We start from the raw sequence: 27328 nt of genomic DNA on the forward strand, positions 1-27328 counted from the left end.
GAGACAGTGTGGCTCAGGGCTGCACCGTGGCCCCTAAATGGAGCCGGGAAACAGTGAGCCTGGTCACATCTGCTGGGGGAATGAATGAAGGGGATCCTGGGGACCTGTGGGTGAGTCACTCATTCCTGCCTCCTCCTGAGACCTGGGGCTGCACAAGGTCAGACAGAGGACGAGGGGCCGGCAAAGGGGACCATGCAGGAGGGACCATGAGGTCACAAGGAAACCAGGAGAGTGAGACACAGCAGGACGACCTAGGGGCCCAGAGGGAGGTCAGTGTGGACGCTGCTGAGAAGCAGGTGAGGTGGGACAGGGAAGGGTCCATTGGATTAAACTGGGCAACAGAAGGTCCTTGGTGGCCTGAACAGGAGCAGGGGTCTCACCGAAGGGTCCAGCTCCACACTCTCCCCAGGCTGCGGGTCCATCACATCAGCATCTGCTGGGGCAGAATGGGTGGGTTGTCTCCTGGCAGGTCCTCCAAGATCTCAGGACCTCAGACCCACCTGCTCCCAGATGGGCCACTAACCCAGGGTGAGGTGCAGAGCCAGGTCACACAGTGTGGGTCTCAGTCCTTCTCACCCTGACCCCCATCCTCCCAGCCTAACCCTCCCCATCATCTCCCCAAAACCCTGTTCCCCCTCCCCAAGGGCAGCTGTCTCTTCCTCTCACAAAGGTGCTCCTCTTGGGTGTGCACAGCTGGGCTGGAGCTGAGGGAGGAGACAGGAGTGTTAGGGGCAGAGCTGGGCTATGGATGGTCGGAGTCTGGGGTCTTCAGGGTAGGAATTACCTGATCTGCAGGCCTCTGTCCTTGAGCTCTGGGCCTGTGGTCCCTGCAGGAGGTTGGACATGAGCCCCTCTCTGGGCTGGACAAGAGGGACAGTCTCAGCCCTGGGAGGTTAGAACCCTTCCCCCCCCCCCCCCGTGATTCCACAGGAAAGATGAAAACATAACACACACTTATGCATAACTTTCATGTTTCATGGCATTGACAATAATGAAAGATTACCTAAAATACATACACGTGTGCTGACATTGAGTGCTACATTTTCTGATACGAGATCCTGGAGAAATCCTTTTCTCAGCTGACCTTCTCCATCCATTTGGTTTTCCTGTGGCAGGTGCTCTGAGCCCCGCTCCCTCCTATGACCCAGGTCACCCCATTCCCTACTCACCTGACGTCCTGCCTTTGCTCTGACGTCGGTGTCGGAGGAGGAATAAGAGGAGGAGGGAGAGCAGCAGGACCAGGGCCACCGAGACCCCGATCAGGATGATCATGTACCATTTGAGACCTTGGACAAGGGTGATGTCATGAATGAGACAATGATGCCATTTCATGAGCACCTACTGTGTGCCAGGGTCTGTCACTCATCTCCTCTCACCTCACAGTAGTCAGGCACCAGGCATTGCTGACCCCACCACCCACTTCACTGAGGCTCAGAGAGGTTAATCATGTGCCCCAGGTCACCCAGCCTTGAAGGGGCAGGGCTGGGACTGGAAACCAGAACTGTGGGTTCCCTGTGGTCTCCTCACACTGCCCCCCAGGGGGACACCAGCTTCATACTCTGGGCTCCTCCTCTGAAGAGGCCTGTCTATGTCTCATCTGGAGCTAAGGGTCCTTCCTCATTACCCGCCCCCAGCACAGCAGGGACAGGAGGGGAAGGGTGTGGAGTGGACTCTGAGTCTTTCCTGGATCCAACTCCACCCTGCATGCCCTGATGCCCCCTTTGGGAAGGTCAGGCTGGGGTGGGGGCTCTGCCTTCCTGAGCTCTGTGAGGCCCTTATGTCACCTCATCTCCCAGCAGCCTGTGAGCAGGATGGGACCAGGGATGAGCAGACAGGAACCCGACACTCAGAGGAGAGAAGGGACCGCCCAGCCCCACAGCAGGAGCAGCAGAGCCAGGAGCTGAGCCAGGGCTGATCCACCCTGTTCCCTCCTCTGAGCTGAGCCTGAGCTGAGGGGTAGGACTGGGTGCCCGGACCCTTGTCCTGCCTGTCCCTCCCTGTGCAGTGTCACGGTCACTGAGACAGAGGGGACAGGCCCCATAACATCACGTCCTGGGGGCTTCCCTGTGAGGCCCCTCTCCCAGGAGGTCAGGGCCAGAACCGACAGGAAATCTAGGCTCCAGACAAGGATTCTCTCCTTTTACACCTGGAGACACTGAGGCCCATGCAGGGGAAGGGTGGGTTCGAGTCAGCGTCTCCAGTGGCACCTGAAGCCCCGCATGGCTCTGCTGCTGTCCCCATGGAGGCACCCACCACCTCCCACAGAGACCCTCACTTACCCTTCTGGGGTCCTGACTCCATGGGGGGGAGCTGCGGATCCTCAGAGTCTCCTGGATATCAAAATGTGGGGTGATGGGTGGGGCCTGCCTGCTCCCCCCTTGAACCTGGCTGCTCCTACCCAGCCTGGGCTTTAATATCTCCTGCTACCATGACCTTCCTGCCTATCACCTGCCAGTCTCAGAGCCTAGGAGCCTGTGGTTTCCCAGCATCCCTTCCTGACTCTCAGCCCCCCTGGGACACAAGCCTGTCCTTAAGTGTGAGGAGGGTGTGTGTGTGGGGGGGGTGGAATTTAATCCTCTGCAGGACTCAGAACCACCCTGGGGTGGTCTGTCTCCCTCTGAGCAAATGGGCTCCTGTGGGTGTGGTACTGGGATCCCAGAGCATTCTGGGGAGGAGGACAGAAGTGGGTGAGAGCCTGGGGCTGACCCTGGAGTCCCCACCTCACTCAGATTCCTCCTACATCTGTCCTGTGGCCCATGAGACCCTCCCAATGCCCACCTGGCACTTTCCGAACCAAGGTGAGGGGAATAGGTGAACAAGGATAGCAGGGTCTCCAAGAGGAAGATCTCTGGGTGACCAGCCCTAGAGCCCCTCACTCCCTTTCAGCCCATAATTCTTCTGGGGATAAAACTCTGAGCTGAGCGCCCAGCAGATAGGGTGAGGGGGGGCCTCACCTGGGACCAGGAGCTCCAGGGGGTCACTGGGGTGTGACCAAACCTGGGGGCTGTTCCTGTAACAGCCATAGCATCTGAATGTCCACCTGTGAATAGGGGTCACAGGGCCCACAGGGAACAGGGTCTGGAACTGCCCCCTGGGCTGTGGCTGTGAGTCCAGGGTCCAGGAGAGCCTGTGATCTCCTTCCTTAGTCAGAATGAACCTGCCAAATCCCTGCCCTGAGCCACACTGGAGGGTCACGTTCCCTCCTGAGGTCACCACACGGCTGGGCAGGGCTGAGAGGCTGGGTTTGCTGTAGTATCCTAGGAGAGGAGGAGACAGAGTGTTAAATGGGGCTCACACTTCCCTTGTGTCCCCCAGGGCTGGGCTGTGAGAGGGAGGCACCCTGAGAGCAGACCCCCTTCCTGAGGGCAGAACTTGAGGTTGGGACCCCTGAGTGTCCTCTCACCTGTCACCACCAGCTCCAGGGGGTCACTGAGCTCTGACTCAGCAGCAGGGCTGCGATAGTAACAGCGATATATCCCTGCATAATGCTGTGTCATTGTTGTGATGGAAAACTTGGCCTTGTCCCCGGGCTCCAGTGGCTTCTGTCTGTCCCAGGGCACTAGGCTTCCCTCTTTATACAGACGGTACTCCTGGGCTTCCAGGGTCCCCTGACACCAGATGGTCACGGGGCTCCTCCAGGGGATCATAGAGCCTGGCTCAGCCCGGATGGTGGGTTTGGGGAGGGGCCCTGGAAGGAAACCAGTATCAGGTTAACAAGATAATCCCACCCCCAGTTCCCAGCTCTCATCCCACATCCCTCTCAGACATCTCCCATTTGTCAGCCCAGGAGTGGTGTTTTTCTCCAGCTTCCCATAGGGTGGCTCTTGCCCCCATGGAGGATTGAGGTCTGGGACACGTGGGGACAGACTCACCTGCCTGCACTGGGGTCCTGAGGCCCACACTCAGCCCTGGAAGAGAGTCCCTGTGAGAGATTTGCCCTGAACCCTGAGCAGCACCCTCCTCCCCATGAGCCTCCTGAGTCCTGGGGTCCTGACAGACCAGGGTCCCCTCCCCCTCCCATCTCACCGAGGCAGAGCAGGGTCTTGAGGGTGAGGGTCATGGTGTCTCTCTGGTCGCAGCTGTGCAGATGGAGGAGGCCACAGTGTCCTCAGAACAGGCTGACACAGGGTGTGGCCCCCAAGAGGCTGGTCCTCCCAGTCATGGGGCTGTCACGTCAGCAGCCCCAGGAAAGGGAACAGCCCCTCTCAGGGAGCCTGGCTCTCATTTCCTCAGGGCTGAGGACTGGGCAGGCAACAGGCCTCTGCAGACATTTCTGATCCCGTCTCAGGCCCCATTTCATCCATAAGCTTCTGCCTCACTGGCCTGAACTCCTCTTTGACCCAAGCATCCACCCGTATTCCTTGAGGATTTGCCATGTGCTTGGCCCGGGAATGCACCACTGAACCAAACAGATTCCAACTCTGAGCTTGCAAATCTCAGATTAGCCAAAACAGAGCAAAGCTGCATCACCACCTCCAAAAATGAGAGAGAGAGAGAGAGAGAGAGAGAGAGAGAGAGAGAGAGAGAGAGAGAGAACTAGTGTCCTGTTGCTGCTATAACAAATAACCATATGCTTAATGGGTTAAAGCAACACAGATTTATCATCTTTCCATTCAGGAGTCAGAATGGGATTCCTTGTCTCTCAAGCTTCACAGACTGCCCATATCTTGTGCCCATTCACCTTCAGGGCCAGCAGTTAATCACTGTCCACGCTTTCTTCGTCACATCTCTTTGGCTCTGTCCTCCTGCCTCCCTCATTCAATTCCCAGGACTTTCTGATGGCATGGAGCCCACCCGGGTCACCAAGGGCCATCTCCCATCTCAACATCCTTAACTCCATCACACCTGCAAAGTCCCTTGTGCCATGGCAAGTGACATAGGCACGGGTGCTGAGGAGTAGGAGATGCATATCTTTAGACGGTCCTTGCTGTGCCTGCCTCATGCCTTTGGGGACTTCTTGAGCCACATAAACCACTTCTTTCTGGGGCTGGGGTGCTGCTGGGCACGCTCCGTTCAAGTTGTGCTCAGGTATCACGCCCCATTCCATGATGGGCATCTCATGCCTCATGGTGATTTGGCCAAGATGACCTCTGGTAGAGCCCAGTATCAACGCCAACATTGTTTCACAGAGGAGAATAGTCCTCCACGGAAATGCATAGTGTGACTCCAAAGTAGCAAATGTCTGTGCTTTATTATTGATTGATTGATTGATTGATTTTTGTTAATCCTCACCTACGGATATTTTCCCATGGATTTTTAGGGAGAGTGGAAGAGAGAGGGGAAGACAGAGAGAAACACTGTTGTGAGAGAAGCACATCGATTGGTTGCCTCCTGTATGAGCCCCGACCAGGACCCAGGCCAGGGAGGAGCCTGCAACCAAGGTAGGTGCCCTTGACTGGAATCAAATCCATGTCTCTTTGGTCCACAGATCAACGCTCTATTCACTGAGACAAACTGGCCAGGGCCAAATGTCTGTGTTGTAACTCATCTGTAGTTCCCTTCAAGATTCTGTATAATGACCTCATCTGCCATAAGTTCTGAACACAATTGGATCTCCTGGGTCACACAGCCCAGGCAGCCTGGACCTGCTGCAAAGCTGTCTCTTGTTCGGGTCCCCACCCAAAACCAGCAGCCTCTCAAGACGCTCATGCGTGGGTGGAGGTGACATGCCCAAGGAGGAATATGTTGTCTCCAACTTCCAAACAAGGTCCACCAGGAATTGTGTTTGCTCCTCGTTCACAAGAGGGTCCGATGGAGCTGAGTCCTCACCATGGATGGGCTATCTCACCATGCCCCGGGGAACTGGACTCCTAGGAATTTCCCCCGGACAGCAAGGCCGGAGATGTGGGCAGATCCCTGCCCCACACTCTGGAACGCATCAGTCTTACGAAGGGCCTGGATCAGTTGCTAACGTCCTATTTCTTCAGGTCCAATCCACGTGGTACGTAATGTCCTGTGGGATGTCCTGCCCAGTAGAGGGGTGATCCTGGTCCCTGTGGCCTAGGTTAGGGCTCCGGAGAGTTCCTCTCTCCTAGGAGAGGGCAGTTAAGTGTGTTGTTGGCCCTGACACGCAGAAGCAGACTGACATTGTAGCCATTAGAGATAGACCCAGAGAGAGTCCGTTTTCACCAGATGAAGAGCTGTACACCAGGAGATGTCCGGGTGTTTTTTTTGGGGGGGGGGCGGGTCTAGTAATGAAGACTCCATTGAGGCAGAAATTAAAATCAACACCTAGTACACAGGAACCCACTGCGATTCTTCAAGGTCCATTTGTCCTCGGCAGAAGCCAAACAGGGGAGTCGCATGGGGATGCAGATGGAATCCTGGTCCCTGTGTCTTCCACGTCCTTGGTGGCGGCACAAATCTGTGCAGTCCTACCAGGTGGGAAGGGCATTTCCAGTGCCGTCCACCACACCCCCGGTCTTTCCTCCATTGTATCTCTTACTCCACAGCTCGGGTGTTGAGGATGTCCATACCATTGGGGAATTCCAGAACTAGGGAAATAGCTACAGGGCAGGTTCAAAGACCCAGGCAATCTGCATCCATCGCCTCACCTTTTTAAGCCTCCACTCTGACTGGCAGGTGCCAGTGGTTTGGAGATATCCAGGAGTAATTGAATATTTAACAGAATGACAAGGTCAAAAATCAATAGAAAAGAATCTGCAGAAAATTACAGGAATTACAGGTTACTATTTTACCAGTAAAAAGGGTGATAATGCCCAGGCAGTGTTTCTCAGTGGTTTTACCTATGAACCAGGAGATCATGGTTTGATTCTGGGTCAGGGCATAAGCTCTTGTTGCAGGCTCTGCCCTGGTAGGGGGCATGCGGAGGTAGCTGATCAATGATTTGCTCTCATCATTGATGTTTCTCTCTCTCTCTTCCTCTCCCTCTCTGAACTCAATAAATATATATATTTTTAAAAGGTGAGGACATAGCCCTAACCAGTTTTGGCTCAGTGGATAGAGTGTCGGCCTGTGGACTGAAGGGTCCCAGGTATGATTAAGGCCAAGGGCATGTACGTTGGTTGCGGGCACATCCCCAACAGGGGGTGTGCAGGAGACAGCTGATTGATGTTTCTCTCTCATCGATGTTTCTGAATCTCTATCCCTCTCCCTTCCTCTCTGTAAAAAATCAATAAAATATATTTTTAAAATAAAATAAAAGGTGAGGACATTGTTTTTAAATGATGGGAGACTCAATGACCAGAAAATAAAAAGCCCACACACAGAGACTGGTGACACCCACTCCGTTATCAACTTCCAAAGTACTTTCCAGAACGTGAATGTGCATGAGGGCCAGCTCGTAAATCTTTCTCTTCCCTGGAGAAACGGGCTCTTGGAAAGAAGTCCGCATCTCTGGTTATCCCACTAAGAAATTCCTGCTCGGTGACTTCCCATTCCACGGCAGGTGTCAGATTTGAATCTGCCTCTCTTGTCGATTGTCCACTCCCATCTCACCTTGACCTCTCCCAAACCCTCCCCCAGCCCCATAAAAGCATCCTGTCCCCTGTGGATCCCAGCATCATCTTCTCACCTGGTGTTCAGGACCTTCAAGTAAGCGACCACCTTTGCATTTCAAACCAAGTTTATACTACCTACACGTCCGATGTCTCGCCCCTGTCTAAGTAAAGGGCTGTCCCTGGTTGGGGAAGGAGTGTGTCTCACAATTTGTTGTCGTGATCTTGTAGGCAAAAGAAGGTAAGCAAATATGATGCCCCATGGAATTTAAGCCGCATCTTCTCCTTGTGGAATCATCAGCCCTTCTCACACTGTGCTCCAGCTCATAAAATTCAACAGATGAACATTCACATAGCCAATAAATCCATTAAATGATTAACAATTGCTTAATTGATCACCAGTGCTTAACTTAAGAATATTTACTGATGGATAATAGATTGGTAAAACACCAATGAGACGACTAATGAAGGTGACATAGTGCCAATAGACAACTGCTGGTTATGGATCACTTTGTTACCAAGCCTTAATTTCAAAATACTTGTGAACAAATAATAAATCAATAACACATCAATGCAAAGACCAATTAGAAATGACTTTGAAGTGAAATCCAAGGCTTTTTCTAAAACTACGAAGTGATAATAATAAAATAGGACTCAACTTTTCTTCCCCACAGAATAAGGCAGAGCAGGGGGGTGAGTTTCAGAATTACAGGGATTTTCTTGTCCTGCCCACGCTGTGCAGAGGGATGACAGGACAGAGCCTGGAAGGCAATGCTTACTAAGAGGATGTCGTGGGTAGGCATCCATCGCCCCCAGCCCATGTTTCAACACTGACCTTTCAAAAGGAAGCAAAGCAGATATTTCACCACAGGCCAATCTCTGTGATGGTCCAAAATAAGATGCATGACTTCTCCTTTTTCAGAAAACAAGTTCTGCCTTTTGTAAACCCCCAGTTCTGTATTCTAGACACTGTTCCTAACACACCATGGAGTGACCGCTGGGTGTAGAGCAGGACATGGCCTTGGTCTCTGCCCAAGGCATTATGTCTCCCCACACTACAGGGGCTGTGTGCGTCTCTAAATCCTCCCAGGTTGCACTTGGATTAATGAAGCTTAGATAAAGCAAGGGGCCTCTTCTTACAGCCACTGGTTATAGAAGAGTTGTTGAGTAGAGATGACTGGGGGCTGATGGACAGGGGCGGGGGTTCTGGTGAGAAAGAAGCTACGATAGACATGAAAGAGGAGATTTGTCCAATGGCAACTCATGCTCAGATTCAGATTATGCATTTTGGGGTGGAATACCACTCAAGAAACATTGTCCTTAGTCTTCATTTTTCTTTATTTTTTTGAATACTATTCTTTCATTTATTAGCTACATCTTTTTGTTTTATTTATTTATTTTTAATTTTTAAGGGCATATCATGGCCCTTTTTTCATTTAAAGTTGACATTCAGCATTATTTTTTGTTAGTTTCAGGTATTCCTCATAGTGGGGAGGCATTGGTATAATTTACAAAATGATCCCTCCAACAAGTCTAGTAGCCACCTTAACCATCAATAGTTATTACAATGTCATTGACTATATTCCCTATGCTGTACTTTGCACCCCTGTGACTGTTTAATAACTACCAATTCATACTTCTTAAATCCCTTCATCTTTTTCACGCAGTTCCCCAATCCCTCCTCTTCTTCGGCAACCTTCAGTTTGTCCTCTGTACCTATGAGTTTGTTTCTGTTTTGTTTGTTCATTTATTCCTTACAATGTTCCTTTCTGTAGTTGTTGACATTCAAGGTGAGGATGGGACTCATTTGTGTGTATGAAACCTGTTGGTTACTATAAATTAATTGTACATAAATTCCTTATTTGATCTTTTTTACTGTTGGGTGACTTTGATCATTGAGTCTCTAAGGGCTTTCGAGTCAACTTCCCTTTTTGTGCCTCTGCTCTCACTTCCCGACACATTCCTCCTCGCCCACAGCCTGTGTTTGCTCAGTTCCCCAAGATATGCACATTCAAATTCTCCCTAGTATTCAAGGCCTTCAAAGAAATACTTCATCCTACCTTTCCCTACCTATTTTCCATGCAATACCCCCACCAGAGGAGAACAGCTATCATACATGTGAGGGCGGATTCTTGCATTGCCAAAAATTCACTAAAAAATGGCCACAGTCTATTCTAAGTCTTATAATACTCCCCACCTTTTTTCTTGACAACAGGCCTGGTATCCTAATTCATGGAGAAAAATGAAAACTTTGTGAAAATGCAGAAATTGTAAAAATATGTCTGATTTAGAGAAATTATATTACTACACAATAATAATCCAAAGGTACAAATCAATAAGAATAAACTCTTCCTCCAGGGCAGAATTTCCAGAAGTTTCTATGAGAGTTCATGAAACCTGATGACTTGTTAGGCAGGTTATGACCCTTTCTTTCCCTTGAGCCTCCAGAAAATTCTCACATGCTTCCTCCCACATCATAGCTCACTCTGTCCACTCCAGGCCATAGGTACCTGAACTCTCTGCATCTATCCAGGAAGGTCCAGGCAGGTAACCAATGCTCAATTCTTGTTCTGTCTCACTCACTCAGCCACCTCAGATGGCCCAGATGTAGTTTCCACCATTAGAGAACTACTGTGTTAAGTACTGTGATTGTTTAACTCTTTTTTAAAAAAAAAATTGTACTGGATTTATTGGGATTCATTTTCATGGGCATTGCCTGGAAAGATCTGGAACTGTGGTCTGCTGTAGGTGGTGAAAATCATGGTTCAGTTGTGTTCTCTTAATTTCAGATTGAAGCAAAAGATGGGAGAGGAAAGAGGAAGCAGGGATTAAACCAAATGTAGAGATTGAACCATTTCACTCTGTGCCTATTTTACCTTGTGGCTATTTAATTAGGTTTATTGCCACCGTACCCACTCTGCCTTCAGTCACCCAGGAAATATGGGTGCCAAGCCACCAGAGGATAGCTGTAGTATTTGCTGAACCAGATAAGAGAAAACATGTATCCTAAAGTCTAAATGCCTCCACCCCCACACGAGTGACAGGAAAGGAATATTATTGTTTGTCTTTTTAAGGTAGGAGCCAGAATTCCTCAAGATGTGGCTCCTACTCCAAGAGAGAAGAGGGAGGATCAAGATGGATGATATGGGACATTGACAGGATGTTGGAAGCCAAGAGCATTTTCTCTCTTTCTGTCACTTCTCTTTTTTTCTTCTCCTCCTCTCCTTCTTCCTCTCATCATCTTCCCCCTTCTTCTTCAACTCATCGATACCTCCCTCTACATCCCCACTTGCTTTCTCATATCATAATCTCATATGATATGAGAAATAGAACCCATTGGAAAGACTCAATAATTTCCTGAGATCTTTACATCAGGGGAGAGTTCACTTGGATTCAGAGAATAGTTCCCATTTTAAGGATTTAAGGTGCAGATATCCCAATTCCTAGCATGGCCTCAAAGGAGGTGGGAGCAGCTGTAATTGGCTTTGCTCCAGGCACACCCTCCAGTCTCTCCATCTCTTTGCATGACCACCTTTCCCATGGCTTTGGACTCTGGACAGAATTCTGGAACTTAGCAGCATGTCAAGTCACAAGTTGTTAGCTGAGAAGAACCCACCATCTTAGAAACATCAAGGTATCCCTTTTGCTCGCGTCTCAATTTGAGGCAGTGAGCAGAGCTCTTCGCCATTGAATAGGGAGTTTTTCGCTTGACCCTGGCCCATCACCTGCATATGGGATTGTCTGAGCCTCTCAGTGCATCGCCAATACCCTTATTTTCATCCTCCCCAGCTAACTCCACTCTCCAATCTCATTACTCAACTTTATCCCGCACACTGAAGGCCAACTAAAATGTATGAAGTTTTCCACAATTGACATTTTTGCATCAATCTGAATCTTTGCATACACTGCTTCCCACAAGGTCTGTAGTCTCCATCTACTGGGAAAATTCTGTGTCTTTGTCTATGTGTTATAGTAGTCTTTTCAATATTTGCAAAACCTAAATATTCCTCTTTTATTTCTAATTTTTAAAGAGTTACTGAGACAAATGCCAGATGATTTCATTTATATGAGGAATCTAAAAACACTCACACACAAAATAAACAAGGAGAACAGAAACAGACGCATAGATACAGAGAACGTTTTGATTGTTGCCTGATGGAAGGGAGCTTATGGGTAGAAAAAGTGAAGAGCCCTGGCTGGTGTGTTTCAATGGATGGAACATCAGCCTGGGCACCGGAGCGTCTGGAGTTCATCTCCAGGTCAAGTGCACATACCTGGGTTGCAGGTTCAATCCCCTGCACAACTGGGACATTTTTAGGAGGCAACGGATCAATGTGTCTCTCTCATCTAAATGTTTCTCTGTCTCTCTCTCTCTCTCTCTCTCTCTCTCTCTCTCTCTCTTCCCCATCCCTTCAACTCTCTGTAAAAATCAATGGAAAAAATATCCTCAGGTGAGGATTAACAAAACAAAAGAAAATGGAAAGGATTAAGAATCACAAATTTGTAGTTACAAAATACTCATGGGAATGTATAGTACAGCATAGAGATTACATAGAGATTATAGTCAGTAATATTGTAATAACTATTTATGATGTCAGATGGGTACTATATTTATCAGGGTGACCACTTTGTAAGTTATATAAATGTCAAATCACTTGGTTGTACTCCTGAAACTAAGTTAATATTGTACATCAACTGTGTTGGAAGATAAAAAGTATATTTAATGTTTTAAAAATAAAGAGTTTCTGAACTTGGAAGGAAGAAAAGAGAATTTTGTTTATCTCCAACATATGTGGTTTTTGTTTACTTCCAGCACAAGGAGATGGAAGTATTGATTAAAACATAGTGATAATATGGGTGACGAGGATAATGAGGATGTCATGATAATGATCATATTATTGGTTATAATGATGATGATGATGATGAAGGCAATCATGATGATGGTCATGTGATGATGATAATAGTGGTGGTGGTGATGGTGATGGTGAGGGCGGGGATAGTGATGATGATGCCAATGATGATATCATGATAACAATGATAGCAATAGTAATGGTGATAATGATGATGAGGGCAATGATGTGGTGGTAATGAAGATGATGGTGATAATGGTGACATTGATGATAGTGGTGATGGAGATGATGATGATGATGATTATGTTATAATAATGAGGACAGAGTTGGTGATGATGATGATGATGATGATGATGATGAAGAAGGTGATGAAGATGGTGGTGACATCAATGATGGTGGTGAGGGCAATATGAAGGTGATGAAGATGATGGTGATATTGATGATGGTGTTGAGGGTAATATATTGGTGATGATATGATAATGATGAGTGTGTTGGTGATGAAGCTGATGATGATGGTGATGATGATGGTAATGATGATAATGATGGTAGTTGTGATGGCAATGGTAATGATAATGAGGGTGATAGTGATTATGATGATGTTGGTGATGGTGATGATGATGATGGTGATGGTAAGGATAATGATAATTATAAAAATAGTGAGGGAGATGGTGATGTCGTGATAATTATGATAGTGTCGGTGATGATGATGAGGAGGGCGGTGATAATGATGATGGTGATAATGATATAGTGATGATGGTGGTGATGATGATTATGATAACAGTGATGTTGATGATGGAGAGGATGGTGGTGATGGTGATCATGGCATGATGATTATGTTGATGATAGTGATGATGATAATCATAGTGATGGTGATGAAAAGGGTTATGGTGATGATGGTTATAGCTATGGTGACAATGATGATGGTAATAGTGATGGTGATGATGGAGATGATCGTGGTGATGAGTATGGTGATGATGGTGATGGTGATGATGTTGATAGTTATGGTGATGACTATGATGATGATGATGATGATTATAGTAATGATGGTGGTAATGATGATGCTCATAATGGTCATAGTGATGGTGATGATGATAATGATGTGATGATGATCATGAAGGTCATGATGATGATCATCATCATAACTGAAAATCACTCTCTCTAAAACAGAAAATTCCCCAAATTGGCAGAAAAAAATTTGTACACTTGCCAATAGTGTGTGAGACACTACTTGCTTAATCCTCTCTCCAGCAGTTAATATCAAAAAGAAAATAAACAGCAACAACAAACGAACAGAGTTTATTGTCCTACAATTCACAATCTCATTTCATTGGCACCACAGCCATGAAGGACCCATCATCGCTACCAGCTTCAAAGGAAGGCAAGAGAGGGCTGTCACTTGCATGAAGCCACGCAGGAGAGTGTGGATTCCATGCGCTGATGTGGTGGGAGTTGCCAAACGAGAAGCACCAGGTGAAGAGAAAGGAACCAGCAGAATCCAGACAGGGTCCTGGGGTGGCATTCTCAGGGTGCACCCTCCGGGCTGGATGTAAATATTAGTTCATTGATTTAGTTACTCAACCGCTGTTACCGGAGTCACTGCACTTAGAGCTCAAGGCACAGAGCACCTCACACCAGGGAATGCAGGTGTGACCAAGAAGACATGTGCAACACAGTGTAGGAACAAGCATGAGACAAAGTGGAGTTATGAACAGAATCTCTTCATGTGGACGTAGCGTTGGGTCATTGAGATGGGGAATAAGAGCAGCCAAACAGGAGAGGGCAATGCAAGGGCAAGGCTCATGGTGGAGGAGTCTCCCACAAGGAATATTCCCAGCCACTGTCACCGCCTCAGGCACTAACAATACTGTTTCATTTCCTTTAGGTCCTCAGCACAGAGCTCACACAGCTTGCGGCTCCAGCTTTCAGTACCTTCTTTGCCATCACACCCTTGCCTCTGTGGTTTGGGTCTCAGGTTGTGTCACAGTTCCTGAGGAATGGGTGTGCTCCATCTTCAGTTTACCCCTGGGGACCTCCTCTCGCTGTACCACGCCTGAAACACCAACACACCTAACACCACCAGGATCAATCCAGACAGGCCCATGGCAATGAGATTCTCCACTGTGTAGTCTGGGACCTGGGGCCCTGGGGACAATGGGAGAAAGTGGTCATGGAGGGTAAGGTAGGTCGCACTCAACACAGCACCCAGAACAGATGTGTAGCCCCCCCACCACCACCCCCGTCCATGGCACTTCCCAGTCCCCGAGGTAAACATGTGTAGCTACTTACCACTTGTGGAATTTGGGGTCTGCACTGATGGGATGATATTAACAGGTTCCCCTAAGAATCAGAAAACCGAGGGGGGTGAGGGGCTGAAACCATAGACTATACCCAGCATAGACTCAGGATCTACCTTATTATTATCTCCCTACTCACAAACATCTCATACACACGTCTCGTATAGGTGAGGGGGCAACCCTAGCGTCTCTGATTTCCTCACACTTGGACTTAGCTTTTGGGTCTTAAAAAAGGGGGCGGGCTTAGGAAACACCCTGTGCCACAAGATTACAGTGAACATGTTCAAAAACAGTTGAAGTTTAGATTTCAGTTGGTCTCTTTCGGTCTGGAGCAATAGCCCCAGCTAAACTTGATCTCCTGAAAATTAGTCTTTGGTTCATCCTCAGATGAAGGTCCCTGGATCCATGGATGAGAGGTGGTTGTCCAGGGGATCCTGAGGATCAGAAACAAATAGGAGTGGAAACCTGGGGCTGTACTAGTCTTTGCCCAACCTCAGCCAGTTCACCGTTCTACTGAGTCTGCAGGGAGAACCTTCAACTGATTTTCTTTTGTTATTTCATATATTCTTTCATTCACTCTCCAAATAGTTATGAACTATCTAGAAATAGATAGATTCGTATATGGATGAATGTATACACATATACGTGTATTATGTATATTATACATGTATATTTACATAAGTTATATTTTATTTAAATAAAACATGTATACTATACATATATGTATACAAGATACATGCATGATATAATACAGAAAGACAGGGTCGGGGTACCTCACCTGCGACCAGGAGCTCCAGGGGCTCACTGGGGAGTGACAGCAGGAAGGGGGAGGAGCTGTGTGAGCTGTAGCACCTGTAGGTGCCCCCGTTGGTTGAGGTCATAGGACTCATGGAGAACTCTGCCTGGAACTGCTGAGCTCGGTACTTTGATCTTAGATGTAGGGGGGGATCGGCTGCCCCCTCCTTGGACAGAAGAAACGTGTCCCTCGGGCTCTGTGACTTACACAGCAGGGTCACGTTCTCTCCTGAAGCCACCCTGGGGCCTGGCTGCACCGAGAGGGAGGGTCTGTCAGGCAGTCGTCCTAGAGTGACGGAGAGAAGGTGAGGAGATGCCTGCCCACCTTGTTCTGCCCTGAGAGCCACCAGGCCTCTCTCTGAGGACCGCCATCTCTGTCTTCCTCTATTGTCTCTGAGTCTTCCCCTCTCCCCTCCCACTCCAGTCTCTCTCTGTCTCTCTCCCTCCCTGGGCCCTACACTTTCATTCTGGCCTCACCACCTGAGACCCCAGCAGGGCCTGTGCAGAGTCCTGGTCCCTGGCTGAACCCACTGGCTCCTCACTTGCCACCAGGATGTCCAGGGGGTCACTGGGGGCCGACCACTCAGAGGAGAGGTTGTATCCACCGTAGCATCTGTACCGGCCCCCGTGGGAGCTGCTCACAGTGTCCAGGGGGAAGTGGGCCTGAGAGAGCCCAGCCTGGGGCTGCAGGACAAGGCTCTGGGGGAGGTCCCGTCCCCACTCCTTGTGCAGAGCGAATCTGTCATAGCCGCCATCAGAGCGACACTGGAGGGTCAGGCTCTGTCCAGAGGCCACGATGGGGCCCTGCTGGCTCAGAGGGAGGGCTTCCCAGACTCACCTGGGGAGACCAGACATGAATTACAGGGGCTGCTCCTCCCATAACCCCTTTCTCCCATCTTGGCTCCCAGGTCTCACTGTCTCTGTGTGGGTGTCTCTGGCTCAAACACCCTTGTGTCTCCTCTCCCCAATTTTCCCCCTTGGGCTCCCCTCACAGCAAAGATGCCAATAATTTATCTGGTGCCCCAATCCATGGAAGAGACAACCATGGGACTCACCTGAGACCAGGAGCTCCAGGGGGTCACTCCGCTCCGACCAGCCAGCAGGGCTGTGGTAGTGACAGGAATAGACCCCTGCATAATGCTGTGTCATGTGTGCGACTCGGAACTTGGCTTTGTCCCCGGGCCTCTGTGGGGATTTTCTCTCCCAGGGCTCTGGGCTCCTCTCTTTATCCAGACAAAACTCCTTCACCTCCATGGCCGCCTGACACCAGATGGTCACGGGGCTCCCCGCTGGGATCACAGAGCCTGGCTCAGCCCAGATGATGGGTTTGGGGAGGGACCCAGGGAGGAAACCAGTGCCAGGGTCAGAAGACATTGCCCGATAGCTCGGTGAAGGCCTGGGATGGGCCCCGGATGAGGGGGTCCATGTGGGGAGGGAAAGGGAGCCATCTGTAATAATTTCAACAACAAAGATAAATGTATTAAAAATAAATACATAAAAGTTTTATCATTTCAGCTCTTAAAAAAATAAAAGTACTAATGCTTTCAGCTCTAAAAAACAAAATGAAGACATTCTCCCACCCCCAGTTCCTAGCTCTCAGCTTCAAAACTCAGAGATGCCCCCCATCCATGACCCCCAACCTGCTTTTCTCCATCCCCAGCTTCCTAACTTGTGGCCTGGAATCCCCTATAAGAAATGAAACCTGGAACACCTGGGATGGACTCACCTGCCTGCACTGGGGTACTGAGGTCCACACTCAGCCCTGGAAGAGAGTCCCTGTGAGAGATTTTCCCTGAACCCTGAGTAGAACCCTATCCTCATGCACCTCCTGAGTCCTGAGGTCCTGATTGGCCAGGGCCTGGCTGTGGTGCAATCAGGGCTTCCCCTCCCCGTATCAGGGCTTCCCCTCCCTTTCCTCCCATCTCACCAAGGCAGAGCAGGGCCCTGAGGGTAGAGGTCATGGTGTCTCCTCTCTCTGCTCCTGGTTGTCCAGATAGAGGAGACCACAGGGCCATCAGGAGAGAGAGACACACAGGGTGTGGCCCCCGGGAGGCTGGTCCGCCCCGTCATGGGGCTGTCACATCAGCAACCCCAGGAAAGGGAACAGCCCCTCCCCGGGAGCCTGGCTCTCATTTCCTCAGGGCTGAGGCCTGGGCAGGCAACAGGCCTCTGCAGACATTTCTGACCCCGTCTCAGGCCCCATTTCATCCATAAGCTTCTGCCTCACTGGCCTGAACTCCTCTTTGACCCAAGCATCCACCCTTATTCTTTGAGGATTTGCCATGTGTCTGGACCAAGAATATACCACTGAACCACACAGATTCCAACTCTGAGCTTGCGAATCTCAGATTAGCCAAAATAGAGAAAAACTATATCACCACCTCCAAAAATGAGAGAGAGAGAGAGAGAGAGAGAGAGAGAGAGAGAGAGAGAGAGAGAGAGAAAACAAGAGAGACAGAGAAAGAGAGAATTAGTTTCCTGCTGCTGCTATAACAAATACCCATATGTTTCATGGGTTAAAGCAACACAGATTTGTCATATTTCCGTTCAGGAGTCAGAATGGGATTCCTTGTCTTTCAAGCTTCTCACGCTGCCCATACCCCATGCCCCGCATCCTCTTCCATCTTCAGAGCCAGCAGTCACATCCCGCTGTCCACTGCTCTCCTAGGCACACACATCTCCTCGGCACTGCTTGAGCTAGTCCTCCTCTACCCCCACAGCTGTGCTGTGTTGGTGTTCTCCTAGCTTTTCTTCGATTTTTCCTTTTCCATATAGACTTTCGTGTCACCTCGTTTAGTTCTTGCTGTATTTGGGAACAGACGTGCATTTATCAATTAACCTGTGGGGAAATGATGTCTTTATGATGCTCAGTCATTGTGTCTAATGACCCCCCATCTCTTCACCAATATGAGTCCTTGTGCTGTTCAGACATGTTTGAAAGTGTATATGTGTGTAAATTTGACCCCATTCTTATCACATTTATTGCTTACAATTTTCCTTTTCGTGGTTGTTGACGTTCAAGCTGAGGTTGGGACTTATTGGTGCATATAAAAGCTGTTGGTTACTATAAATTAATTGTACATAAATTCCTTATTTGATCTTTTTGAATGTTGGGTGACTTTGATCATTGAGTCTCTAAGGGCTTTCGAGTCAACTTCCCTTTTTGTGCCTCCGCTCTCACTTCCGGACACATTCCTCCTCGCCCACAGCCTGTGTTTGCTCAATTCCCCAAGATACGCACATTCAAATTCTCCCTCGTATTCAAGGCCTTCAAACAAATGCCTCATCCTGACTTTCCCTCCCTGTTTTCCATGCAATACCCCCAATCAGAGGAGTACAGCTATCATACATGTGAGGGCAGGTTCTTGCATAGCCAGAAATTCACTAAAAAAATGGCCACAGTCTATTTTTAGTCTTATAATACTCTCCACCTTTTTTTTTGACAACAGGCCTGGTTTCCTAATTCATAGAGAGCAATGAAAGCTTTGTGAACGTGCAGGAATTGAAAAGATGTGTCTAACTTGGATAACTTGTAATACTACACAACAGTAATCCAAAGGTACAAATCAATAAGAATAAACTCTTCCTCCAGGGCAGAATTTCCAGAAGTTTCTATGAGAGTTCATGAAACCTGATGACTTGTTAGGCAGGTTATGACCCTTTCTTTCCCTTGGGCCTCCAGAAAATTCTCACATGCTTCCTCCCACATCATAGCTCACTCTGTCCACTCCAGGCCATAGGTACCTGAACTCTCTGCATCTATGCAGGAAGGTCCAGGCAGGTAACCAACGCTCAATTCTTGTTCTGTATTACTCACTCAGCCACCTCAGATGGCCCAGATGTAGTTTCCACCATTAGAGAACTACTATGTTAAGTATTGTGATTGTTTAACTCTTTTTGGGGAAAAAAAATGTGCTGGATTTATTGGGATTCATTTTCATGGGCATTGCCTGGAAAGATCTGGAACTGTGGTCTGCTGTAGGTGGTGATTAATCATGGTTCAGTTGTGTTCTCCTAATTTCAGACTGAAGCAAAAGATGGGAGAGGAAAGAGGAAGCAGAGATTAAACCAAATGTAGAGATTGAACCATTTCACTCTGTGCCTATTTTACCTTGTGGCTATTTAACTAGGTTTATTGCCACCATACCCACTCTGCCTTCAGTCACCCAGGATATATGGGTGCCAAGCCACCAGAGGATAGCTGTAGTATTTACCAAGCCAAATAAGAGAAAACATGTATCCTAAAGTCTAAATGCCTCCACCCCTACATGAGTGACAGGAAAGGCACATTGTTGTTTGTCTTTCGAAGGTAGGAGCCAGAATTCCTCAAGCTGTGGCTTCTACTCCAAGAGAGGAGAGGGAGGATCATGTCAGTTAGATGATATGGGACATTGACAGGATATTGATGGTCATGTGATGATGATGATAGTGGAGGTGATGATGATGATGATGGTGACACTGATGATGATGGTGAGGATGAGGATAGTGATGATATCGTGATAACAATGATAGTGATGGTGATGGTGAAGGTGAAGGTGATAGTGATAAAGATGATGAGGGCAATGATGGTAGTGGTGTTGATGATGGTGAGGATGATGATGATGGTGATGGTGATGTTGATGATGATAATCATTGTAATGGTGATGAAAAAGATGGTGGTGATGATGTATATAGCCATGTTGACAATGATGGTTGTAACGCTAATAATGATGGAGATGACAGTGATGATCATGGTGACAATGGTGATGGTGATGATGGTGATAGTTATGTGATGATGTTTGTGGTAATGGTGATGATGATGATTATGATATTGGTGATGATACTAATGATACTGATCATCATAATTAAAAGCTAATATGCAAATGGTCATCACACTGTAACATTGATCAGCCAGGACCTGAGGTTACGTGGTGCTGGGCCGGGGCAGGGGACCTCAGGCTGCGCCCCCTGCCCCAGTGCTGGGCTGGGAGACCTGAGGCCGTGCCCCCCACCCCTGCACCAGGATGTGAGGCTCCGTGCCTCACCCAGTGGCACTTGATGGGAATGTGGCCAGCCGGGTCTTGGTGTCACCCAATGGGGGTGGGGCCAGCCAGACACTTCCATTATAGAGAAAGGGAAAGTAGCAATATTAAATTTTTCCTCTAATTAATTCCCTTTTAATGTGCACAAATTTTGTGCACCGGGCTACTAGTGATGATGATGATGATGATGATGATGATGATGATGATGATGATCATAATGGTTATAGTGATGATTAAAGTGATGGTGTTGATGATAATAATGATCATGAAGGGCATGATGATGATGATGATGATCACAGCTGGAAATCACTTTCCCTAGAGTAGAAAATTCCCCAAATTGGCTGAAACAATTTGTACACATGCCAGTAGTGTGTGAGATAGTACTTTCTCGATCCTCTCTCCAGCAGTCAATATCAAAATGAAAACAAATAGGAACAACAAACAAACATGTGTTTATTGTCCTACAATTCACAATCTCACTTCATTGGCACCACAGTCACGAAGGACCCATCATCGCTACCAGCTTCACAGGAAGGCAAGAGAGGCTCACAGACGGACTGTCACTTGCATGAGGCCACGCAGGACAGTGTGGGTTCCAAATGCAGATGTGGTGGGAGGGGCCACACAAGAAGCACCAGGTGAAGAGAAAGGAACCAGCAGAATCCAGACAGGGTCCTGGGGTGGCATTCTCAGCGTGCACCCTCTGGGCTGGATATAAATATTACTTCATTGATTTAGTTACTCAACCACTATTACCGGAGTCTCTGCACTTACAGCTCAAGACACAGAGCACCTCACACCAGGGAATGCAGGTGTGACCAAGAAGACATGTGCAATACAGTGTAGGAACAAGCATGAGACAGAGTAGAGTTATGACATAATCTCTTCATGTGGACGTAGCGTTGGGTCATTGAGATGGGGAATAAGCAGCCAAACAGGAGAGGGTAATGCAAGGGCAAGGCTCATGGTGGAGGAGTCTCCCACAAGGAATATTCCCAGCCACTGTCACCGCCTCAGGCACTAACAATACTGTTTCATTTCCTTTAGGTCCTCAGCACAGAGTTCACACAGCCTGTGGCTCCAGCTTTCAGTACCTTCTTTGCCATCACACCCTTGCCTGTGTGGTTTGGGTCTCAGGTTGTGTCACAGTTCCTGAGGAATGGGTGTGCTCCATCTTCAGTTTACCCCTGGGGACCTCCTCTCGCTGTACCACGCCTGAAACACCAACACACCTAGCACCACCAGGATCAATCCAGAAAGGCCCATGGCAATGAGATTCTCCACTGTGTAGTCTGGGACCTGGGGTCCTGGGGACAATTTGAGAAAGTGGTCATGGAGTGTAGGGCGGTTCGCACTCAAATCAGCACTCAGAACAGATGTGTAACCCCCCCCCCATCCATGGAACTTCCTAGTCCCCGAGGTAAACATGTGTGGTTACTTACCACTTGTGGAATTTGGGGTCTGCCCTGATGGGATGATATTAACAGGATCCCCTGAGAATCAGAAAATCAGAGAGGGTGAATAGCTGAAAGCCTTTCAGCCCATCATGGACTCAGAATCTACCTTATTATACCTCCCTACTCACAAACATGTTTTATCTACATTCACGATGATGCCTTATACAACTATAGTTGAGGGGGCAACCCTAGTGTCTCTGAGTTCCTCTCACTTAGACTTAGCTTTTGTGTCTTTTAAAAAAAAGCAGAGGGATTGGTCACACCCTATGCCACAAGCTTAGAGTGAACATGTTCAAAAACTGTTGAAATTTAGCTTTTTCTTGGTCTCTTATCTGTCTGGAGCAACAGCCCAAGCTAAACTTGATCGCCTGAACATTGGAGCTCATCCTTTGATGAAGGTCCGGGGTCCGTAGATGAGAGGTGGGTGTCCAGGGGTTCCTGAGGGTCAGAAATAAACAGGAGTGGAAACCTTAGGCTGTTCTAGCGTTTGCCCAACCTCAGCCAGTTCACCTTACTCCTGAGTCTGCAGTGATTTTCTTTTGTTATTTCATGCATTCATTCATTCTCCAAATAGTCATGGACTTTGTAGAAATAGATTTATGTATGGATGTATAGACATATATGTGTGCCATGTATATTACATATGCATTTACATGTGTTATATTATATATGTATATATAAATATGTAAATAATATGTGTATAATGTACATATATGTATACAATATATAGTACATGCATTATATAAAAATATATAAATGTAAGGAGATGTGTATAAAAACATATACATGGGTGTGTGTGCACATACCTACCTACATGTGTCTTGGTAAAAATGATAAAGTATAATTAATATTATTAATTAAAATATGCAGCAGATAAGTTAGATCTGTAAGGAGAAAAGTATACAATACAGTTAGGATTGCTCAAACACTTAAAAAATTATGAAAGGTGTTATAAGGACAGGGTCTATTTGAATAGGGTCACCAGCCAAGGTTTTATCTGAAGAAAAATTTTTAAATCACAACCTGAAGGGTGAAAAGGAGTGAGCCATAGGAAGAAACTGTGAATATTTATCACATAATAAGTGTCCGTGTCCTCTGCCTAAGCTATTTCATTCTAAAAATTTAACCACGACGTAAGGGGTAGTTGTTTCCACCTACATCTGTGCTTTAGGTATGTATGGGGATATTCATTGAAGGGTGGTTTGAAATATAAAATGGTTGGAAACAAACAAAATACCAAATTTTAGGGTGTTGGATAAGGTGATAGCTTCAAGCACAGGAGTACTATACATCCATTAAAAAGTCTACAGTGGATTCATACCAGATCATTCTTTAGAATGCATTAATTCATTTTTTTATTGCTTAAAGTATTACAAAGGGTATTACATATGTATCCATTTTATCCCCCCGCCCTAGACAGTCCCCTAGCCTCCCCTATCACCCAGTGTAGACCAGTTTATGTCCTGGCTGGTGTTCTTCAGTGGTTGGAGAATTGGTCCACACACCAAACAGTTGGGGGTTCAATTCCCGGCTCTGGTTGGGGTGTATTCAGGAGACAACCAATCTATGTGTCTCTCTCACATCAATGTGTGTCTCTCTCCCCCTCCTTCCCTTCCATTCTCTCTAAAAATCAATGTGCTTCTCTCACATCAATGTTTTTCTCTGTCTTTCCCTCTCTCTTCCACTCTCTTTAAAAGATCAGTGGGAAAATATCCTTGGGTGAGGATTAACCAAAAAAAAGAAGGAGGAGGAAGAGGAGGAGGAGGAGGAGGAGGAGGAGAAGGAGGAGGAAGAGGAGGAGGAGGAGGAGGAGGAGGAGGAGGAGGAGGAGAAGGAGGAGAGGAAGAGGAGGAGGAGGAGGAGGAGGAGGAGGAGGAGGAGGAGGAGAGGAAGAAGAAGAAGAAGAAGAAGAAGAAGAAGAAGAAGAAGAAGAAGAAGAAGAAGAAGAAGAAGAAGAAGAAGAAGAAAGAGAGGAGGAAAAATAAAGACCTATTTGTCTTTTCTGATGCTGGTGCATCAGAATGAAAGCCCAGTCAGAGACAGTGGTGCCTGGACTCTGAAGAGGGCAGAGGAGGGAAAGTCGGACAGATGTAGTTCACGGGGGGAGGTGGTTCAGACACCAGGATGGATGGAATGGGGTGGGAAGGCAGGAAGACACCATGGACAGCTCCTCACCTTCCACCTTGAGCTCCAAGGGGTTGCTGGGATGTGACAGCTGAACGGGGGTGCCGCCGAGTGATCCGTAGCACCTGTAAGTACCCCCGTGGTCCAGGGTCACGGGACTCATGGGGAAGTTTGCCTGAAACACCCCGTCTTGGTACCGAGACTTGAGGTGCAGAGGAGGACCGACACCCCCCTCCTTGAACAGGAGGAACGTGTCAAACAGACTCCCAGCCTGACACCTCAGGGTCACATTCTCTCCTAGAGCCACTGTGGAGCCCGGCTGGGCTGACAGAGCGGGCAGCGTGTCCTGAGGGCGTAAGGCTGGGAGAGACACATCCACGGTGTTAGTGCAAACTCCTTCCTCGTTCCCCTTTCCCTGGACCTCAGCAGAGATGCCACTTGGGGCCTCCACTCAAGGGTGTTCCATTCTCCTTCTGTTCCCACTGTTCTAAGATCTTCCCATCCCTCATCCCATCCCCCCTTCTTGTCTGTGCTCACTGCCCTCCATTGCCAACAAGATGCCAAGTCTGCATGTGAGCTGGGGATGGGCACCTTACCTGTCACCTGGATGTCCACGGGGTCACTGGGGGTTGACCACTCAGAGGAGAGGTTGTATCCACCATAGCATATGTACCGGCCCCCGTGGGAGCCACTCACCGGGCCCAGGGAGAAGTCCGCCTGAGAGAGCCCAGCCTGGGGCTGCCGGCCACGTTGCTGGTGGAGGTCACGTTCCCCCATTTTGAAGAGAGCAAATCTGTCATAGTTGACATCAGATTGACAACGTAGGGTCAGGGTGTCTCCAGGGGCCACCATGGGACCTGGCAGGACTGAGAGGGATGGTTTCCTAGAATCACCTGGCAAAAAAGGTGGTCGTGTTTGTAAGAGGGTTAGGCTCTCTGCACTCCCCTCTGTCCTGGGCCTCTCCATGGCAGAGTCTTCTGTGCCACCACCAGCTCCTGGAGCCTGAGACCAGACTCCTCCTACCTGTCTGGAGACCCAGGGGATTCTGGGGGCAATGACTAGACTTTCTCACCCGAGATCAGAAGCTCCACGAGGCCGCTCGAGGAAGACCACGCATGAGGAGAACCTGAGAAGACACCGTAGCACCTGTATGTCCACCAGTGAGTTGGTCTCACGGGGCCCACGGTAAAGAGGGCCTGGAACCACCCGTCTTCTCGGCGCTGTGAGTCCAGACGTTGGTAGTGGTCATGCCATCCTTCGCCACACAGATAAAACCAGTCAAACCCCTGCCATGAGCCACACTGCAGGGTCACGCTCCCTCCGGAGGTCACGACGGGTCTTGGCAAGGCGGAGAGGGTGGGTGGGTCAAACATTCCTGGGAAAGAACAAGAGGGAACTGTTAAAAGAGGAGAGGGTGCTGCCCTACCTCATAGGCCTGCAGACTGAAGGGTCCTGGATTTGATGTCTGTCAAGGGCACATGCCTGGGTTGCAAGCTCAATCCCCAGTAGGGGGCGTGCAGGAGGTAGCCGATCAACGATTCTCTCTCATCATTGATGTTTTGATCTCTCTCTCCCTTCCTCTCTGAAATTAAAAAAAAAAAAGTTGTGTTTTTTTTTTTAAAGAGGAGAAGGTACTGAGGACATTATACTAAGTGACATGGGCCAGTGACAGAAGGACAAATGCTACATGACCCCACTGCTATGACACACCAAAAGAGTGAAGCGTGCCCTAGCTGGTTTGGCTCAGTGGATAGAGCATCGGCCTGTGGACTGAAGGGTCCTGAGTTTGATTTGGGTCAAGGGCACTTGCCTGGGTTATGGGCTTGATCACCAGTAGGGAGTGTGCAGGAGGCAGCCCATCAGTGATTCCCTCTCATCATGGATGTTTCTCTCTCTCTCCCCCTCTCCCTTTCTCTCTGAAAACAATATTTTAAAAACAAAAAACAAAAAAGGAGTTCTCCCATGTCATTCCCTTCCTCCTGTCCTTCCCACACAGGCATGTATCTCCTAAATGGCAAGGGACGCCCCAAGACTTGCAACCAGGGGAGCAATGGGCGGTGGCAGCTCATCCCAGGCTAACCCCCTGAACCCTGAGGCCCCTTTTCTCTGACTTCCCAGTGAGCCAAGGCAGCCCAGCCTGGGCTCTCCTGTTGCTTCTTCTATGCCCTTCCCTGTTTCACTGTCCTACATGTGTGATCAATAAATTTTCATTTGCTTTTCTAACACAACAAGGGAAGGAGAGGACCAGCGACCCCCCCATGGTCCACAAGGCTTGGCCGTGGGAAGAGTGGTCCCTCCTGGGCAGCGCCCCTTCACTTGTGCCTGAGGAAGTGTCTGCTCACCTGTGACCACCAGGTCCAGAGGCTCGCTGGGCGCGGACGAGGCTCTTCGGCTCTCATATGTGCAGTAGTACCTCCCAGCGAGGCCTTGGGTCATGAGTGGGATGGGGAACTCGGCCTTGTCTCTGGGTCCCTGTGGGAATACACTTCTCCGGGACACTGGGGCCCACTTCTGGTGCAGGTAGTACCTGTCCGCCTTCCAAGACCCATGACACCAGATGCTCACGGGCCTCCCTGCAGTGATGACAGTGCTCGGCACCGCCCAGATGGTAGGTTTGGGCAGAGGCTCTAGAAGAGAGTCAGAAGTTGCGGCCCCCTTATGCCCCATGCCTCAGTTTCCCCCCTCCACCAGCGATCAGCCTCCGGGCTCCTCAGGCATGTGCCCTGTTCATCAGTTCAGAGTTCCACTCCTCCTTCCATCCCCCAGATGCCCTGGGAGGGGTCCCACGTTGCCCCCGGGCAGGAGGCAGGACCTGGGATGCCAGGGGGTGGGCTCACCTCTAGTCCTGTAGACCTTGCGGCCCAGACACAGCCCTGGAGGAGAGATCCCGGTAAGACCGCCAATTCCTGAGCAGAAGCCCCTTCCAGGTCATGGGATTTTTTTTTTTTTAATCCTCACCCAAGGATATTTTTCCATTGATTTTTAGGGAGAGTGGGAGAGAGAGGGAAAGACAGAGAGAAACATCGATGTGAGAGAAACACATCGATTGGTTGCCTCCTGCATGAGCCCTGACCAGGGTCTGGGCCTGGGAGGAGCCTGCAACCAAGGTACCTGCCCTTGACAGGAATCGAACCCAGGACCCTTCGGTCCACAGGCCGATGCTTTATCCACTGAGCAACACCGGCTAGGGTCAGTTCATGGGATCTTTCAAGAGATGGCCTCCCCCGGGGGTGTTCATCCCTGTCCTCCCCAGAACTCACCAAGGCAGAGAAAGGCCGTAGAGGTGACGGTCATGGCACTGCCTCCCACCGGACAAGGCTGTGCAGAGGG

At 48.7% G+C, this 27328-nt stretch overlaps 1 pseudogene; it reads right to left on the reverse strand.

Annotated features, from left to right (window-relative positions):
* Nucleotides 1–323: 323 nt before the first annotated feature.
* On the reverse strand, nt 324–27292 carry LOC132217253 (leukocyte immunoglobulin-like receptor subfamily A member 6; annotated as a pseudogene).
* Nucleotides 27293–27328: the final 36 nt, after the last annotated feature.

Source organism: Myotis daubentonii, chromosome 15, assembly GCF_963259705.1.
Source record: "Myotis daubentonii chromosome 15, mMyoDau2.1, whole genome shotgun sequence".
NCBI classification, from domain to species: Eukaryota; Metazoa; Chordata; class Mammalia; order Chiroptera; family Vespertilionidae; genus Myotis; species Myotis daubentonii.